This window comes from Python bivittatus, unplaced genomic scaffold (genome assembly GCF_059951505.1).
Source record: "Python bivittatus isolate LINGU-HERP-01145 unplaced genomic scaffold, Pbiv_v1 ctg000530_np1212, whole genome shotgun sequence".
In the NCBI taxonomy this organism is placed as follows: Eukaryota; Metazoa; Chordata; class Lepidosauria; order Squamata; family Pythonidae; genus Python; species Python bivittatus.
Window position 1 is genome coordinate 2,117,953 of NW_028277085.1, and position 19,076 is coordinate 2,137,028.

Below are 19,076 nucleotides of genomic sequence, written 5' to 3' on the forward strand. Positions count from 1 at the left end.
TCGTGGCTTTCCTTCCAAACAACATCCAAGAGAAAACAGACATTTTAAAAAGCACATTTACAAAAATGTGTTATTGGCCTGAATAACTCAAAACAATATCATTCCATCCCCCACCCCATTCTTACCAGATGGACTGATTGTTTCAAATTATGAGGCTGGATGACTGGGAACAGTTTTTAGCTTATGACTAAAGAGGCCAATGAAGACAGATGCGGTGATGCACACAGATGGTCCTGGGTGTTTGCTCAAGTCTATTAAATCACCTGAACCCCCAGCTCTGTGTCCTCCCACCTTTGGAGGTAAAAGAGGTGGGTATACACAAGATGAGTTCATAGCAACCATCATCCCTCGCTCTCAGTCCCAAAAGTCATAGCAGATGCAACACCTGGCCACCTTTTGCTGATTTCAAAAAGACTAAGCAGGATCAGACATGGTTAATACTTGGATGGGCAACAACCAGAAAAGCATAGGGGCACAAGTTAGCCTGAGAAGTCAAAACACCCCAGAAGAAGGCAAAATGGAAAACTACTGCGCAGGTCTCAAGAAATTTAGAAGGACATCTCCAGGTAGCCTCCTGAATTTGAACTCAACTTGAAGGAGACACCATTTTCATAAGCCCGGTCTCTTTTTTCCAGACTGATTTTGGAGCAGAGGTGGAGAATCACAGTCTCATTTTCAGCCTTTTCTCCTCTGGCCATCTACAGAGGGGAGATTAATTCTCGATCACACTTTGATGCAAGCTTTTCCCCAACAGGATCTCCTAGAGGAACGTGTCAGCCTCATTACAAAGGTGATCATCCCCAGTGCCCTTTGTGGGAATTACTGACGCAGCCTGCAACTCAATGCAGGTCACAAAACCACACCCCTTCAGGATCAGCACGCCCACAACAGCACATATTTGGAGCCATGGGAGTGGCATGATTTCAAAATGTTTGCAAAGCCCAGCTTCCTAGCTGATCACCCTATAAAGTCCTCTTGGAGTGGGACTTTTCTTAGAAGGCATTTATGCTCTTCAGCCCAAAGAGTTCATCTTGGAAAACCCTCAACATTCAGGCATTCCTGAAAAATCTCCTTCCTAATCAAAGATGAGAGTTAGCATCACGGCAAAAATTAGGACAACAGCAGAAGGGTCTAACCCTCGATCAGGGTATTGGAATTCCCCTACTAAGGCCACCAATAATATGGAGGAAAAACACGGTCCCCTTTTTTGCTGGGGGTCTAGTGCACCCTCACTAGCAGCCCTTTTGGTGCCACTGAAATGTTACTGCTTTAATGCAGATTTTGGATGGCTGTCAAATCACAGAAGAACAGCAAAATTCTCTTTGCAGTTAATTAAATTTGCTCACCTCACCGAGGGAGACCTGCTATTAGTGTTACAATAACTGTCTCTGGGTTGATAATCCCATCCTGCAACCGCGCTCTCAGGAAGGCAAAGCGACAGGGCTGGATCCTTCAGGAAGAAGGCATAGCAACTAACATACATGCTCCCCCTTACAAGGGAGCTCGAGCGGAAGGTGTGAGGTCATTTTCACAATGAAACCTGAGCAAGCAAAGATGCACGGGGGTTGTGAAAGCATCTCCAGGGGCAATCGTACTCACACTTCCTAGGCGAACCATTCCATGTCTTGGCACAAAGACCTGCCTTGAAGGAAATTTGTAAAGGAAAGCCGGGGTGGTGTCTTGTCTTTTAGCCCCACCATCCCGCAGGTGAAGAGCCACCGGTTCTATTGCTCTGCAGGATCCCTGCCTTGAAGGCTGATGCGTTAGGCACCCCATTAGCTGCACCCAGTCAAATATTTTCAACTGAATGTAGCCATGTATCTTATGAAGCTCTGATACATGAAAAAACGCAGTCGACTCTTTCAAAAAAAGGTCTTTCAACTAACTTCCCGGATCCTATTACTCTCCTTTGTTTCGTTTTTTATTTGTCTTTTTACAAATGGCAAAATTTTCACAGGTAAATGCCAAAAAGAACAACTGTTTGGAGAAGAAACCGCATCGGAGCTGCTGGTTATTAAAATATTTTATAGGTGCTTATGAGTACAGTGTAAATAACTGTCAATATGCATATGTTCTCTCTCTTATTTTAAACTGCTTTCAATGTTATTACTTCGCCGTAACAGTTCAGTGCCCTGCTTTTTGTAATTAGTGCAAGTTTTACATTTGTTACCGCCGGGAGGCTTTTTGGTTCTTCTGCAAAAAATAATTGCACTTTAACTAACTTGGTTGTTAAGAGTCTGGTGTCTGAGCAACCTTTAGTTGGGAAGTTTCGAACGCTCAACCTTATACTGGAGTGACTCATGCTGGAAAATGAATCCTGGGGTATTTACAAGGCAGATAAAACATTTTTGACATGGTCAAATGTCTGCAGGAATTAGCACCGCCCGTCACAAAAAATTACACCAGCCTCAAAGGAATCAGTGGTTCAAGTCGATGTGCAGGGAAGGTTCTGAAATGAAGGGTTTCTCATGTCTCAGTTGGCAGCAATTATTACGGAGAAAACTGAGGCCCCTCGAGAGATCCTATTTGCCTGCTCTCAAAAAAGCTCATGGAAAATCAACACGTGAATTCCATTTCCCATCCCATGAGAGGCCGCACTCTTGAGGCCTCCGTTCACCTCCGTAGACTTCCTCACCTTACCAAGAAGGTGGAGGACAATAACGGCTGGTGCTGACCCCAGGGAAACGCTCCCATCTTCTGATCATGCAAATAAGAATGTTTGGCACACAATCTGATACCTAGTGGAGGTAGGTAACGTGAAGGTTACGAGATCCAAGAAAGGGATGTTCACCTAGTGACAATCCAAGAAGACCAAGGACTCTTTAGAGAATCACTTCCTGCTGTTCCTCAAAGACCTCTGCTGGATCATGATTTGGAGATCCTTTCCTTTCTCAAGTCCTGTTGCTTTCATAAGAGGTGCACTAACAGGAGTGGAGAGTCCAGATTATGGGAAGTAACAGGTCCATATTTCTTGGCCCTACTCAGTTCCCAGTTGGAATATTGGTCCAGTTCTGGGCACCACAGTTCAAAAAGGATTGTGACAAATTGAAGCAAGTTCAGAGGATGGCTATCAAGATTAAAGATCTCAAAATCAAGCCCTATGAGGAACAGTTAAAGGATATGGGTCAGTTCAGCCTACCAAAAAGATGACTACGGGAAGATATAATAGCAGTCTTCAAATATCTGAAGAGTTGTCACACTGGTGGTCACACTGAAAGGGGAGTGGACTTCTTCTCTATTGGCCCAGAGGGCAATGGGTCAAAATGACAGGGAAGGAGGTTCAGGTTAGATATCAGGAGGAACTTCCTGATGGTACAAGCTATCAGCTGGTGGAATGTCCTTCCTCACTGGAGGACTTCAAACAGAGGCTGAATGGTCATCTGTCAGAGATGCTCTTGTGTACCCTGCCCTAGGCAAGGGGTTTAACTAGACGACCTCAAAGATCTCTTTCAACTTTATGATTCTAATTTGTCCCTACAACAGAAAGTTAAATACATCCCACCACTCAGACTAAATCCTGCTAAAAATGTATACCAGTAGCATGATTTTCCTATAAAGGAAGCTGGGAATAGTCCTAACCACCCCACCCCCCCAGTCTCAAAAATGGAAGGTGAATGCATCACATTTCCACATCCCCATCATCTTTCCTCTTTTCTTGGCCGATATACAGTGTGTGGATCCTGGAGTGAGCAGCAATCAAGAGAGTTGAATGTTTCTATGTTGTGCATTTAAAGCACCCTCAAAGAGTAAAGGTTGCCTGGATATCTATTGTGCTTTTTTCAGTCGGGAAATGTCTACCACTTAAAAGTGGTCTTCAACAGAGTCCATAAACCACATTGGGCTTTGCAAAAAAAATTCTGGAGTTCTCCTAGGTTCAACACCAGTTGAGGGAACTCAGAGGGTTGTGGTGGCTGAAGGTTCTGGGAATTGCAATCCCAACACATAAAGAAAATACAAGATTTAGGAAAGACTTTCTCCTTCTCCTTCAAAGCAGCTAATTGTCCATGGCATTCTAAATATCTGTCAGTTACCACATGAATTCTGGTGAGCTTTTCAAATGCTGAAGAATTGGTTAGAGGACACGTGAGGTGGCACAATGTTTGCAGAGGAAATGCACAGAGAGGAAAGAGAAGAGAAACTGGTGTTCATGTTGATGAGGGATTCCTCTCTGTGCATTTCCTCTGCTAGCTCAAAACATATTCCCCCCCCACAAAGTATTTGTTTTTACAGAACATTAATTCTATTATGCACACATCAAGTTTAATGAAAAAGTTGTCTCAGTATAATTATGCAAATTTATTTCCAAAAGTAAATGAATTCAAAGTGTATAGAGTCACAGTGTAAATTAGTAAAAGCAAATGTGTGTCTGTATGTTTGTGTGTCTGTTCTTGATTCCCACACAGATGTCAAACATTAATAGACAAAGCTTGAGGGATTTCAATCATGCTGCTGCTTGGGTTAATCAAGATCACTGAAATGTGCAACTTACAGCCATTGCATGTCGCTGAACTCTAATTCCCAGCACTGTTCCTAAAAACATTTGGAGATCTGGAATGGCAGAGGTTCCTCCTTAACCAGAGTTAAGCTTTATAAGATGACAACAGCCATAAGGATTGCATTTGAGTCATTCTTGAGGTCTTGCACTCCAAGTAAAAAAGAATTAGAGTAAAATGGCCTGTTCTTCTGAGGGCAAAATGTTCTGCTTCGAAATTGCCTTTTTCCTCCCTGATGGAAACTGCCAAAACCTGTTTTGAAGCAGAGCTGGGAATAGTGATCAAATGGGAGTGTATTTCCTTTTTTTAATCATTTTTATTAAAAGATTTTACATATATAATAAGAGGTACATTCAAAGAAAAAGATATAGTAAATGTGAAAGAAAAAAGGAAAGGAAAGGAAAAGAAGAGACATTACTCCCATGATTCTCTCAACTTGTCTTATGTCTCTCTTTAGTACCTCAAGAACTAAAATGAACAAGGCATCCTTGTCTTGTCCCTTTTTGACTCTCTCAAGGTCTTGTTCATTCTCCATTAACAAATATTTTTGTGCTTTCTGTGAGGTATAAATTGATCTTACCTGTTTAATAAAATTATCTCCAAAATCTGTATCTTCCAGAGCTCTAAACAAGAAAATCCAGTTCAAATTATCAAAGGCCTTCTCGGCATCTAAGAAGATCAATGCAGTTTGTTTTTCACTGTCCTGCTCCAAATACTCTAGAATATCCAACACATTTCTCATATTATCTCATAATTGTCTTTTAGGTAAAAACCCACACTGGTCTTCATGAATACAGTCCTGTAAAATTATTTTCAGGATAATATTTTCTGTTCAGAAAGTCCAGTGGCAACTGGGCTGGGTGGGCCAGAGCAGGAGAATCCAGAATAGCTAAGAAGTTTCTTCAGGGTTCAGCCCTGGGGCTCAAGGTAGCTGCACAGGGAGCCAAAAAGTTCTAGCTCTAGAGCAGTGTTGTCCAAACTTGGCCACTTTAAGATGAGTGGACTTCAACTCCCAGAATTCCCCAGCCAGCCATGGCTGGCTGGGGAATTCTGGGAATTGAAGTCCACTCATCTTAAAGTGGCCAAGTTTGGACAACACTGCTCTAGAACTTTGTGGAGAAAACCCATAGAAGAAGTTAATAAGCACGCCTGTTCTTTTGGCCACAGGGTCAGCAACAACTGGGAGACACTATACATTATCTACTATGCTATTCCTTCTGTGAGATAAAAAGAGGAAGCTGAGCCCTGAATGAGCAGACCTTTCCACTGGCAGATGTGATTCCTTATGTTACTTATCAAATGACTACTTTTACTTCGTCGTCTTTTCAACGGAGAAAGAAAACTGTATCTGCTACATTTCCTTTGCTAAGCTGTAATTTGGATCAGCCTCATTGGTAGGTATATTAGAATTATAACTTCGGATAGATATTTCAGATCGATGCAATGCATTACATTCCGTGCGTACGATTACTCACGCTATACTGTGTGTGCCAGCAATAAACTTAACATCCATTCAATCTGCTTGTTAATAATCCCCATGCGAAGCCTGAAAATACTAATCAAGCTTCAGTAGTCAATACAGAAACCCACACAAATGTCAGGTTTGCTTCTGCATTTTTAATTAAACTCAGAGTTGCCAAGAAATTTTCCACTGAGCCAAAGGTGATAAAAATAGACTGATTTCCTCCATGCCAAAGAACTGTACTTTAGGTAAATCTAGTTCTCCAAAAGGTTTTATAAAGGTGCTCTTGACAAATCCATTTGTGTGATTTGTGGGAATAATCCACTAGTTGTTTTCTTTCATCACTAGGGAGGTGTCACTGCACTAACCGTGTCAGGATAAAAGATAGACTGTGAGCAAAACAGAGTCATCAGTTGTCAATGTCTCATAAATTATACAGGCTGGGTTGATTTTTCTGGACCTTTTCTCGGTATATCCGAATAAAAAATGTCCCACAATAAATCAAGTGCAAACTATTTAACCCTTTCAAGGCTGCCATCTTTTCAGGATCTGTCATGCAAGAAAGGTCCCAGAAGATTCAATATGGAATCAAGATCCAGTTAATAAGGGAGAAAATAACTGTTTTAAGCATAGTCTCTCTCTCTCTCTCTCTCTGCCATGACAATTTATTTCTACTTCTCTGCTTTTACTTAGTTTGAAAAATCGACATATGTTCGAAGCCCACTGGCTGATTTGGAATCGACATATGTTTGAAGCCCACTGGCTGATTTGGAATAGCCCAAGGTCCAGTGAAGTGAAAAAGCTGAAAATGCAGTGTTGGACTATACTTTTTTTCTTTGCAAATAACAATAACATGTTGAACAATAACATATTTAATTGCATAATTACATATCTCCCTACAATGAGTATTAATAAGCCTAGTTCATAATTTAGTTCATTAGCCTAGTTCATAATTTAACGTTCTTTCAGCAGCTCCTCGAACTGGGTGATATTCCCAATTTTTCTTTACTTGTTTCTGTACCATGATACCTCCAAAGCTGATGAAACAGAAGGAGAGGCTTCCATATCTCTTGCTCCATTTTCAGTCACAAGCATGAAAATTGAAACTGTTATTAAATTGAAACTGTTATTTCAGGTAACTAATGATCTGTCTTTGGCCACCCAACTCATCTGTTGGCTGCATCTCATCAAAACTGGCATATTATCCATTAAAGCAGATCTTCAATCTAGGGTCAAAAGCATTGGCTGTTGGAATGTTTAGTGCAGGGCAAGATGGTCATCAATGCTCTGAAACCCTCCAGAGATTAAGAAGACTTGGACACCTCACTGCTGGAGCTGGTTGACTAGTTCACTTATTCCCAGCATTAACAGAGGCAGATGCTCTGATATTAATTTCTGCACTTGTTTGTAGGAAGGTCATATGTGGTCTAGCCATGCTGTTAAAGCTGCCTTGAACATTACTGAGTCTCCTGTTGTTCTATGAATCCTTTCTGCCACCATGTCTTCAGAATTTTGCCAGCTCATTGATGTCCTCTTCTCAAAGGATTGTGTTCTCCACATCAAAGCAAATCGTATCAGCACTGGCATCTCCATGAGAGAAGACATCCTTTGGGGGACCTTCCTCTTAAATGAAAGAAAGACAAGGTCATTCTGGAGGTTGCCTGCTTCCACCGTGAGTTGGACCATCTTAGGACAAGTCTGTGGCTGACAGAGCTCTGTTGAGAGTGGTGGAATACATTTCCCATATGCTGGAAGCCCCAGATTCAGATCTGGACAGTTCCAGTGAATTTGTAATTACATCGTTACAAATAAGCTGATCAATAACAGGGTTCTTCTTGTGTTCTCATGACATCCTGCAATTCAGTGATGGCTTTACTGAAGATTGTTTTTTTTAACCTCACAAAAGAAAGGAAAGGCGCTTTTAAAGAACCCTTAAATCTCTAGGAGAAGCAAACCATAACCTTGAACTCCAGGATAATTGCTGAGTTTGAAAGAAATGGCTGTTCACTGAGGTAAAACTTTACAGGGAATAAGTCAAGTGGCCTTTCAGATCATCACAGAGCTAGGTTTTCAACTAAAAATGTGTAGGCCACAAAAGAGTAAAATCACTAGATTAAATGAAAATCAGCGGGACCTTGCTCAGAAGCAGATCAAGAGGGGCCTGCCAATATTCAGCCTGGGCATCAGCGTGACCAAAGGAGCCATCCAACACTATTTCAGCTTCCAGGCACTCCTTAGCTTTGCAAGGTAGCCAAGAATTGCAGAGAATCCTTGCAAATCTTTTATCAGCCAATAGCAGCCAGGGGCAGGGGTGTGGAATAAAGCATGGCCCTGTCCCCCACCCATTTCATAAACCACCACATATCTGAGCAATGCCAAATGCTGTCAAGTTGGAACACAGCATTGGATTACATGCACTGAGAATCACTTAACCCCACCATGAATCACAGACGGAATGTTCCTCATAAACATCACAAGAATGGGCCTAGGGGGTGGAAATTCAGGAGGAGGAAAGATAAGACCTTCCTTAAAAGTATGTATCATCTGGCTTCTAGTGGTGGATGCCACCACCTGATTTTGTAAAAAGGAAAGGAATCCTGCAAGTTCATCTAGGGTCTCCCTGTCCACGTGTCCTGTGGTATCTTCTAAAAACTTTGTCCATGTCACTATTAGAAGGTAGCAATACCATCCTCAGAAAATGGTTCTGAAACTGGAGAAAAAAGCACAGGAGATTTGACCCCACCTAGGCATGGAACATGGACCTCCCGCAACCATCAAACATGTCTGGAGAACCTACAGGTTAGACTGCAGAGTTCTGCACTTGATCCAAACACCGTGTAAATGCTTCAAGGGATTGCTGTTCAGGCTAACATGAACTTCTGGAGGAAGAAGTTTCAGAAATCAGATAATGGCTGAGAAGAAGCACTTTCTTCTAAGCTCTTTCACTACTATTACTACTCCCAGCCAAGATAAGAGCCACAGTCAAGATGCCACCATCTTGGTAAGCCCTGAAGATTAAGCCAGGATATAATTCTCTCTGAATTTGTTCCTCTTAAACGTAACCATCAAAAACATGGCTTTACCCACTTCTTCCAATTACTTTCTATCCCTCAGCAACTTGATCAATTATGGTTGGAAATTAGTCTATTAATACTGCAAAACAAGACTCGGGCAGCTTAATCAATAAGTCTGACTCTATAAATATCCGCTATATTTTCTTCAGAAGGAAAGGGATAAAAAAAATTAATCAAAGGTATAGTATAAAAAGCAAGACCGCATTGGGTTATCTTAGAGAGAGAATTCCAAGTCCATGGGAGAAAGCAAGGGCTTTTTTGCATAAGCACACACCCAATAACTGTTGTTGCTTTTTCCTTTCTTCCTTAACAACCCTTCATCTGACACATGCAATCCAGACCAGTTTTCATGGATGCCAAGGCCATGATCCATTCTCTAAACTCTTCTGGGAGATCTCTCCAGAGACAACTTCTTGACAAGCAAATCTAACTGTGAAACCAATCGATAGCTTTTACTGGCAACAGAATCCCATTTTTCGGAGCAATTAACTGACCTTCCTAAACGTTCAAATGGAAACAGGTAGACCCTGATGCTGGGAAAGATTGAAGGCAAAAGGAGAAGAGGACGGCAGAGGATGAGATGGTTAGATAGCATCACTGAAGCAATGAGCATGAAACTGACCAAACTCAGGGAGGCAGTGAAGGACAGGAAGGCCTGGCGCAATATGGTTCATGGGGTCACGAAGAGTCGGACACGACTTAACGACTGAACAACAACAACAAGAGCCTTTTATGAAACAGATCATTCCTACTGGACTCATCTCTTCCAAGGGCACATTCTAAGGACTGATCACCCCACAGCTTTTTTTTTAATACAGCCTATGGACTACTGACATGAAGAAAACATGTGTTCTCTCTGCATAGCAGTGCATATTTGGTATCACCCAAGGGCTACAGAGAGGTTTAGGGTGAGAGATTTATATGCAAAATAATAGATTGCATGTTTGCGTAACCAGCTTAGCTTATGAAAGACCTCGTGCCCTACATTTGCACCACCTACTAAGCTTGGTTTGTGTTAATCTTCATGATTTCACTTCCCCTCAAAATTGCAATCTTCTTGAAGAAAAGGTAACCATCATGCTGGGTTGGTGTTTCCCCTGTTTGGTTCTTTCCACAGACTTTGAGTCTTGCATCACCAACTTCACCCAGAGGCAGCCAGTGTGATTGCTTCCTCACAAAAGACATTCCCCAAGCTGCTGCTGTGCTTAGTAGCAACACCAGCTGCCTAGCACGTTGTTAGGCATGAAGTCATGTTTTGCTGGCTAACCTCTTGCTTATCAAACTCCTAAAGCTGCCTTCTGGGTTGGCAGAAGGTGCTGAACGATCAGCTAACCAAACCAGCCACGATACGCTAAGCCACCAAAACAAACAAATAAATAATGGAGATGAACACATAATAAAGAATAATGAAATAACGAAGAATAATGAAAAATGAAATGATGACGATCAAACATAACCCATTGCAGTTCCTGAACAGCCTTCCAGTTGCACATGAATTAAATTTCCCAAGGGTTAAAGGAACCACAACCACATTTCCATGTCATAGACCTGAGTGCCACCCCAGATTAATCCCACGGACAGAAGGAAATTTCAAAAGCCAATTCTATTTCACCAGATTGAACCAGGGTAGAAAAAACCGCAGGCTAACTTTTCTGCAAAATGCAAAGCACATCCTACTGGTTCTTTCCTTCCCACCGCTAGGCCAACTAATTCCTTCGAAATCAGTCCTTCTTGCCTGCCATTGGAGCTTGGAGACTCCCAGCCTCAACACAGAAATACCTATTCGCCACGTCCCCCTCCAATATTTCTGCCAGGTTTCATTAAGCTAATGTTTGCTACGCCATTAAACAAGGAGATCCATGGGGGGGAAAGGGAAGAGAAAGCAGATGTCAAAAAACAGCAAGGCTGAAACAAAACAGGATACAGGGAAAAGGCTTGGCTGTCAGTCATTCTTAATTGTTCTAAAAATATGCACACAGAATATAGTTCATCATAAACCTAGCTTCTTTCTTAGACAATATGCCAGTTCACATAGGTTCATATCTTACAGCAAAAATGTAGCTTGGCTTCTGATTAGATCGGAAGAAATTCTAGCTATTTCACCAGTAGGTCCTCAAGCTGGCTTTGAGGAATGATTTCAGAGTGAATACACACGCAGACACAGCAGCTACGTGGGGTAGTACAAGGACCACCACAAATATAATATGCCATTAGAAAGTCTTCCAACACCCAGGCTCTCTTTCTGTCTGGCCCCCCAAGATAGACAGGGGCTTTAAAATGCAACCAGACCAGCTGTCGTTGTGGGACGTGCCAAGCCACCAAGTTCAGTTGCTGACCTGGGAAGAAATCATCCAGTGGCGTGCAAACAGAGGCCAAATCTCATTTTATCATGAAAAGCTTCATTATGCTCTGTTATCCCCACCCCTGTCCAACAAGGCTGGTTTAGACTATGGGAGAAGCTGATGATGAATCAGCCACCACAAAAGAGCTGACTAGCAAAACTCAAGGCCCATCTTGGATACCTTGGAGTCAGAAGAGAGAAAAGCCCGCGTATCTTAACCATGTCACAGGAGGAATGACAACGGCCACGCTTTTTTAAAAAGGCTTCTTCTATTGTTCAGAACAGAACTCCTCAACTTGAAGCCCCCCAACATTGTCCAAAATATCCAGAGGGCTGCAGATGGAAGGATCATGAAGAAAATAATCACTAGACCAATAGAACAGATAAATTGATAAGGATTTGTGGTGGGGGTTCTTTTTTACCCCATGCCCCATAACTGAATAAAGTAGCTGAATCTAGACATCCAGCTAAGTCAGGGTTTGTCTTAATTGTGGTTTGAACAAGACACGATGCTCTGGTTCACACAATGCACTCAACAATAAATCACTGGCTACAAACCACAGGGAACAGGTCCACACCTTGTGCTAAGTCAAACTGTGTGAACCCAGATTCTTTATTTAAAAGTGTTTTTTGGGGGGGGGATCCCTGCCAACGCTAGCTCTGAAAAGTCCTTCCACAGTTTAAATTCTGGAACAGACTTTCAGCTAGAAGAAACGCGGAAAGGCAAAATACATTTCAAAGTCGTAGCCCAGCAGGTCACAATAGCTCAGCGAAAAGCTGGAATTATTTTTGCGTGTGTGGTTTTTAAAGGTGTCGGGCTCCATATGTCCTACCAAAGAAACAGCTCTAGCCGCACTCCATCTTCTCTCATTTACCTACTGCCGATCGGAAAACTAATCTCACCCTAATTGCCATGGAAACAGATGCACAGGCAGGAAGTCCTTGGGCGCTCCCTGCACACAGGACAGTTGGAATTACCTGCACGCTTGCACAGCTGCCACAGTTTATTAGCTGTCTGCGACGCGGATCGCAACTTTACACCGTCGTGACCTCCCTGCTCCCCCTCTGGGCTGCGATAAGCCCGAAGAACTTGAACCAGAGCTGCTGTTCAGAGACAGGAGGGAACTCTGCCATGCTACAGCATAAAGAAGGTCCACAGGACCTACAAACACTGCAGAGCATTTAGCACCCTCTCTTTCCCAACTCAACTGGGTCCTCCCTGGTTAGACATTCAAAGATGCATCTTGAGGGCCAACCAAGGTGCTTCCATCCCTCTGGCTGAGATTGAGACCAGAGGTGTCCTCTTATCCACACAGGGAGAATCCATGTTCCGAAGAGGCGTATTTTGGAGTATCTATTGCTAGGAGTAACCATAGGAGGCAGAAACAGGACCCTACCCTAGATGGACTTTCAGCTCTTCTGCTGGTCTTCTATTTGCCTTTCTTTTATATTGTTCTGTCCTCCACGGCTGTACTCAAAATGGGATATCTGGGAGATTCTGAAAGGTCCTCCACCCAGATATTCATGTCTACCTGCAGCAACAGTGCTCCATCACGTGTCCTCAAACATGCCTGGGGCAGTCAGTAAGGAAGTGGACTGTCCTGTGAAGCACTGTAAAATCCTAATGGATCACTCTTTTCTCCTTGTCCCCCATTCCCAGTGGCTGGATTCACATAGCACTGAAAGCCATGTTGTGGTTTATTTAGTTCTGGCTTAGAACCTTCTTGGATCTGGTCATTTTGTTTCATAAACTATGACTGACAGTTCAGCGTATTGTACAAACCCAGCCAATTGTGGTTTAGCCAATAAATCCCAGTTCAGAAAAGCATGGCTTGGAGAGAAATGAAAGCCCAGCCCTTCCTGCCCTTGATATTATCCAGAGATTTGGGGGTTGCATATTCTAGAATTCTGGTCAGCTATGTTGGCAGGGAATTCTGGGAGTTGCTATCCGAATACATTTGTAGGCAGCAGGTTGGAGGAAAACGCAATGAGACTCTATAATAACAGATGGAGGTCCCTGCCCCCGACCCCAAACCCTCCCCTCACAGCTTTCACAAGTTTGATTGATTCATTCATCCGGGCAAACTAAATTGTTCAAGTCCTCTAAGTGCAAGGTGGGTGTTAGAAAAGAGAGAGAAAAGCCATGTTTTGCCCTCTCTTCTACAGCATTTCAAAGAAAAGCTTTATTTTATTTTATTTTTCTCCTCCCTCACCCTCCTCCTGAAGTTGATTATTTCTGGGTCAAAAGTAACGTCCTTCCTTCTGCTTTCTGCTAAAAAATGTTATTGCTCGCTCACCTTCCCTCAGTGTTCAGGGTCTCTTTAGCTCTGCAGCATCTCCCAGCTCAGCCTTGTCCTCATAGAATTTCCTGTAACTTACTTTTGAATATGCTATTTTTTTTTCTTAAAAGAAAATAATAATAACCAGGACATCAGCAAAAAGGGGATGATATTCTTTGCTGCCTGAAAGCATCAGCTTTATTCAAAAAAAGCTTTTCATACATTCCTACTCTGCGTTATCTGAAGTAGGATGAACCCCTGGATTTTCTCCCCTCTTCCCAGGATCGGTCGGTGGCCTGCCCCATCTTCTCAATCCAACTTCTCATTCTGAGCTCCCCTTCTGAGATCTTGAGACCGTGCAACCAACCCCAAGGGGGATGGAGACCTAATTGGAGAAGAAGTCTCATGCGGCTTTATGAAAGGGTCAACCCAAAACCTCTATTTTTAAGCACCACTCTGCTCAAATTGTACGTTAAAAAAAGGCAAGCATGGAACCAGAATAACCTCAAAATCCCATCCCTGTTCATCACTGTCAAGAGAAAATGGGGCAATATCACTCACCGAATGTGGCAAGTTGGAATGGAAATACTCCACTTGATCTTGCGTGGAATACCTGTCTTGAGCTGGACATGTTCATTTGCTAAGGCGGGGGGCGGGGGAGAGGAGACTTGGCATCTAGCGGTGTTTGACTTGGTGAATGGCAGGTAAAGACAAAAATAAGTAATTGGGAAATGAAAACGGCAGCTGCCGGAACAATTGCCACAAACAGGGCCAGCAGGTAGCTGGACGGGCAACAGTTTGACACCTGCTTCCCACTTCTTCTGACGACTGCCTGGGAAGGCTCGTTAAGGCTTATTTTCTGTTAATAATGGCAAGACTCTGTGGCTGAAAGGAAAGGGGAGAGAAATGAACAAAAATATGTCGCCCCTCCCAATACGCAGAATAGGTGTCAATGCAAGAGTGGTCAGGGTTGGAATGGATCCACTGAATCCAGTGGAATTCAGCTAGCTGTGACAAATTCAAGACCCATTGGTTTTAATCGTCTACTCAGAGCATAATTCCAGGATCAGTGGACTTCATTTAGGTGGCTATAGCTGCCCGTCCGTCCTAATGGGAATCAGTGGCTGAGCTTGGTTGTACCTACAGCATGAATGCTTGGTTTTGGCCACTCGACATCCTGGTCCCATGGCCCCATCATAAGCCACCTCTTGTGGAGGACAGTCTCTGTGCAAGCCACTGCGCTCAATGGGCAGAGGTACGAAGTCTGAGCGGTGGCACGGAAGGTGGAACTGAAAGCTCCTGGGTGAATAGATTTATGCAGATAAGAAGCTGGCTGGATGACTGCCAACAGATCTGGAGGGCTCCAGGTTGGGAGATGACTGCCTAGCATTCATGCTGGGGGACAACTTTTCGGCTACATTGCACAGGAGACAGTGAGTTCAGGATGAAAAGGTTATTGAAGTGATCATAGCTCCTTGATGAGTTTCCAGCTTTGATTAAGGCTGCTTATTGTTCACAGTTCCAAGATAAATGTGTAAACAAGGGAACAGAGGTTCTATTTGCTGTTGTGGTTTATAAAATTCAGCACCCTCCCCCCTTCCCCATGGTGGCATCTCCAGAACTGGCAATCATCTGATTGAACTGTTACACTTCGAACTAGTTGCAAGGCACTTTCTCTTCTTGACATTATTATGCCCAAATGGTTCTGCTTTTATCTTAGAATGGATCTGTATGATGGGCTGCAATATAGCAATAAATGAAACCCATCTATCCTAGGGTCATTAGACCAAGCCATTTCTCTGAATGCCCAAAATAATTGGGGTTTTCCATTCTGACAAATAGCTCATTGCAACTTCATTCCCCAATGCCTCTCAGATGCCTCCAGAGGGTAATATGCTTACAGCTTTATTTCTGTCATGGTGGTAAGCGGTGGTCACGAAGAAGGACAACCTCAAATCCCATAATTTGAAGCATTTCCAAACATTCAAAGAGACTCCACCTTAGTGAACTCACCATATATGAGGATGGGAATTTCTCTTGGCAGTTTCCAGAATTCTATATCTACCCCAGAGCATTAAAGATATAACTTCCTGAAGTCTGTGGAGTTCTTGCCTCCTCAATCTTACCCACTTACATGGGGCTTGATGATTGGTTACATTCATTTCAAGAGCCACCATCAAGCGCACAGCAGAAGACTTGGTTGGGAATGAAGACAAAGCCACTTTTCCACAAGAGACAAGCAACTTAGAAAGAACATTCAGATCTTGGGAAGTATGTGGAGCCCCTCTCCCCCCGTTAAAAAGAGGTATTTCATATTAAAAAGTACAATCTCAATAAACAAGATTTGGATCTGGCCCTCAATTTCCATAGAACTTAAAGAGATATCTGACATTCCTCATTTGGCTTCTGCCCTGTACTGTATATGAGACAGACAGACAGACACTTGTGAGCAATGCAGACTAAAACCACTGGATTTACAATTAACTTCTAAGTAGCCTCTTAGGAGTTTAAAAAAAAAACTAAGTGGAACAGCCAGTTATCCCTTCAACTAAGGTGCTCAAAAGAGCCATAAACAATCCATGGAGGGCTGAAAAGATTTCTCATCACTTTAAACCTGTGCCTTTGCTTCATCAGGTAGTTTACATGAGAACAAAGCTTATGAGCTGCTAATCTCAAGACATATAAGCAACAATAGATGGTTCTCTGGGGGGGGGGGGAATGAAAAGAAAAGGCCCATGTGGAACATTTGCCACTCTCAAGCAATAACACGAATGGCTCATTTTCAAAACTTAGCTGGGAAAATAAGTTAAGCTAAAGCAAGCAATTTTCTTCAAGGTTTTTAGCATCACAGAAAGTCATTAGCACTCTTGTTGTATTTTCAGGCCTGCTCCAAACATTGCCCAGCAGCAAACCATGGCTTGCTGTTTAGAGGAGAAAATTGCAAACAGATTTTTAGAGCCAACAATAATAACCGAAACTCCATATTGGTAGGAGGCCAGTACGATACGGTGCTTGGAAGATTCCATCAGAAGAATAAGGTTGACTTCAGAAAGAAGGAATGAAGGTGGCCAATAAAAATGATTGCGTGGTGGTGGTCTTCCTGGAAGTTTAGAAACAAAGCCAAGGTTTGGTTGAGCAGGGTACTCTTTGCGTATCTACACAGACATCTGAAACAACTTTCCCCCAGTTGGATGAGCTCTAAATACGTTGAGCTACAACTCCTATCATCCTCAGCTAAGAAATATACACACACGTACAAATATGTTGAGACGGTTGAACGGTGGGACAGCGCGTGACCCACTGACGCAAGTAAATAAGTGTTTGTACATTAGTCACGAGTACCTATGCTTCGTCACCATCCATCTACGGTAGATTCCTTTGGCAGCAACAGAAGCAATATCAAGGTCTGAAGATAAGTAACAAGGTTCATCCATGGCTAGCAAATTATCTGTAATCAACCATCAGGTTCATGAAACTGACTGATCCAGATGTTGTGCCACTCCACTAAAGAGGGCATCAAGGAAGGGCAAATGGCAAAAGTACCACTGTGCTAATGCTGTACACGCTCCACCTCTTTGTAGCATGCATTCTTTCTTTCTCACGCTTTCCTTTTTCTCAGAATTGTGTATAATCTCTAAGTCTTCCCTTGATGGATGGATCATTCATCCTTTCTCTGTCTCCGTGGGCCACTCTCAATTCTTTTACATAAGTTGGTGTTTTACTAGACACAGTCTATACAAGCGGGCGGCATAAACATTTGGCAAACAAACAAACAAACAAACAAATAAGCCAAACAATAAAAGAGAAAATGTTGCCATTTCAATAAAATAAGAGGAAAGCCAAAGCAGTCCTTCAAAAAGCAATCATAGAGTGTGTTTACAGATTATTCCAGGGCGATCTCTTCTGTCCCCCTGCCATATTCAGTAACTTTGTACTTTGAAATTCACCTTTTCTGAACTTCAGCTTCTGAAAAATCCAAGCTATGCTCAAACCCTCAAGAGGCAGCATCGTAAAAGAAGATCCCCACTTAAAACTTTCTTTTCACTTGGCATATGTAGTGCAACAAAACCACCCCGCTGCATCTCTGCAATCTCTTCAAGACCTGCAGCCATTGCTGTACCATCTTCTACCCAGAAAAAAAAAATGGGGAAGAGTTGAAAGTATCAGCCAATTCTGCTGGGGGTAGAAGCCAACACACCACAAATGCCCTTTCCATAGAAGGCAGAATGCCCCAGTTGTTAATCCCAAACTGCGGGTGTGTCGGTGAAGCCGCAATTTGTCACAATAGCCAAATCAACCAAACCCATGGTTTGGAGCTGTCGAACAAGGATAGAAAGCAAAGGGTGGAGCTGGTTTCTAAAACTCAATTTGGCCAGATGACACGTTAGTATTGCGCCAAACTGGCAAATTGGGGTTTTGAGACGTTGCTTTGGGAGAAAGGATCCAAAGATTTTTGGGAAGGCAAGAAAGAAAAGTCTGTGGTGTGGAATCCTTGGTGCTCTCTGAGCTTGGTTGATGGCTTGAAGACGTCTCATTACCTGACTAGGTAACATCATCAGTGCTATCATCAGTAATCAGTGCATTATCACTAATCATCAGCAGGCACTGATGATGCTACCTAATTGGGTAACGAAACTCTCTGAGCACAGAGAGAACTGCTCCTGTCTGTGCTCCTGCTCTCTGAAGATGCCGGTCACAGGTGCTGGCGAAACGTTAGGAAACAAAACCTCCAGAACATGGCCACACAGCCCGGAAGACCCACACCAGCCATCGTATGCCGGCCATGAAAGCCTTCGACAATACATTGGGTAACGAAACGTCTGCAAGAAAACCACCAAGCTCAGAGAGCACCAAGGACTCCACAGTTCAACCCTGAGCTACAGAGATTCTCTTCTATTGGCACTAGTCTGTAGGCTTCGTAAAGTAATTCAAACCATGATTAGTGTTACATCCAAATCAACTCTGCCCCAATTCAGACCTAATGGGGTATAGGTTTGCTGTGGCAAGATTTAAGAGCTTCACACATCACTTTCCCTCATGGGTGAACTGCACAAATTTAACTTTTCTGTTCCTAGTTTGGAACCACACAGTTTCCTATTGCACCTGAACAGGAAATACACATCATTTTACTCACTCATTTATCATTTGAAAATTCTTCTTCCCCTTCAGGACCTCAAAGCAGTATGCTTAGCCTTTTTTTTCCCACCCAACCACCCTTCGAGGTAAACTGAGTTGAGAGAGCGTGACTGGCCCACAGCTATCCAGGGAACTCCCAGGGCTGAGAGTGGATTTGATTTTATACCTCTGGAGCTTTTTTAAAGGCTAGATAGTTATTTCTTAAGGATGGTTTCACTGGTTTTCCTGCAGAGGGTTGGACTAAATCTGTGTTTCTCAACCTTGGCCATCTTAAGACGTGTGGACTTGCAC

The 19,076-nt window shown here is 42.9% G+C and overlaps 1 protein-coding gene and 1 pseudogene across 2 annotated transcripts in view; both read right to left on the reverse strand.

Moving 5' to 3' along the window:
• The window catches only part of ENTREP2 (endosomal transmembrane epsin interactor 2), a 104,678-nt gene that overhangs the window by 60,220 nt on the left and 25,382 nt on the right, over nt 1-19,076 (reverse strand). The window lies entirely within an intron of this gene.
• On the reverse strand, nt 6,910-7,641 carry LOC103067604 (phosphoserine phosphatase pseudogene; annotated as a pseudogene).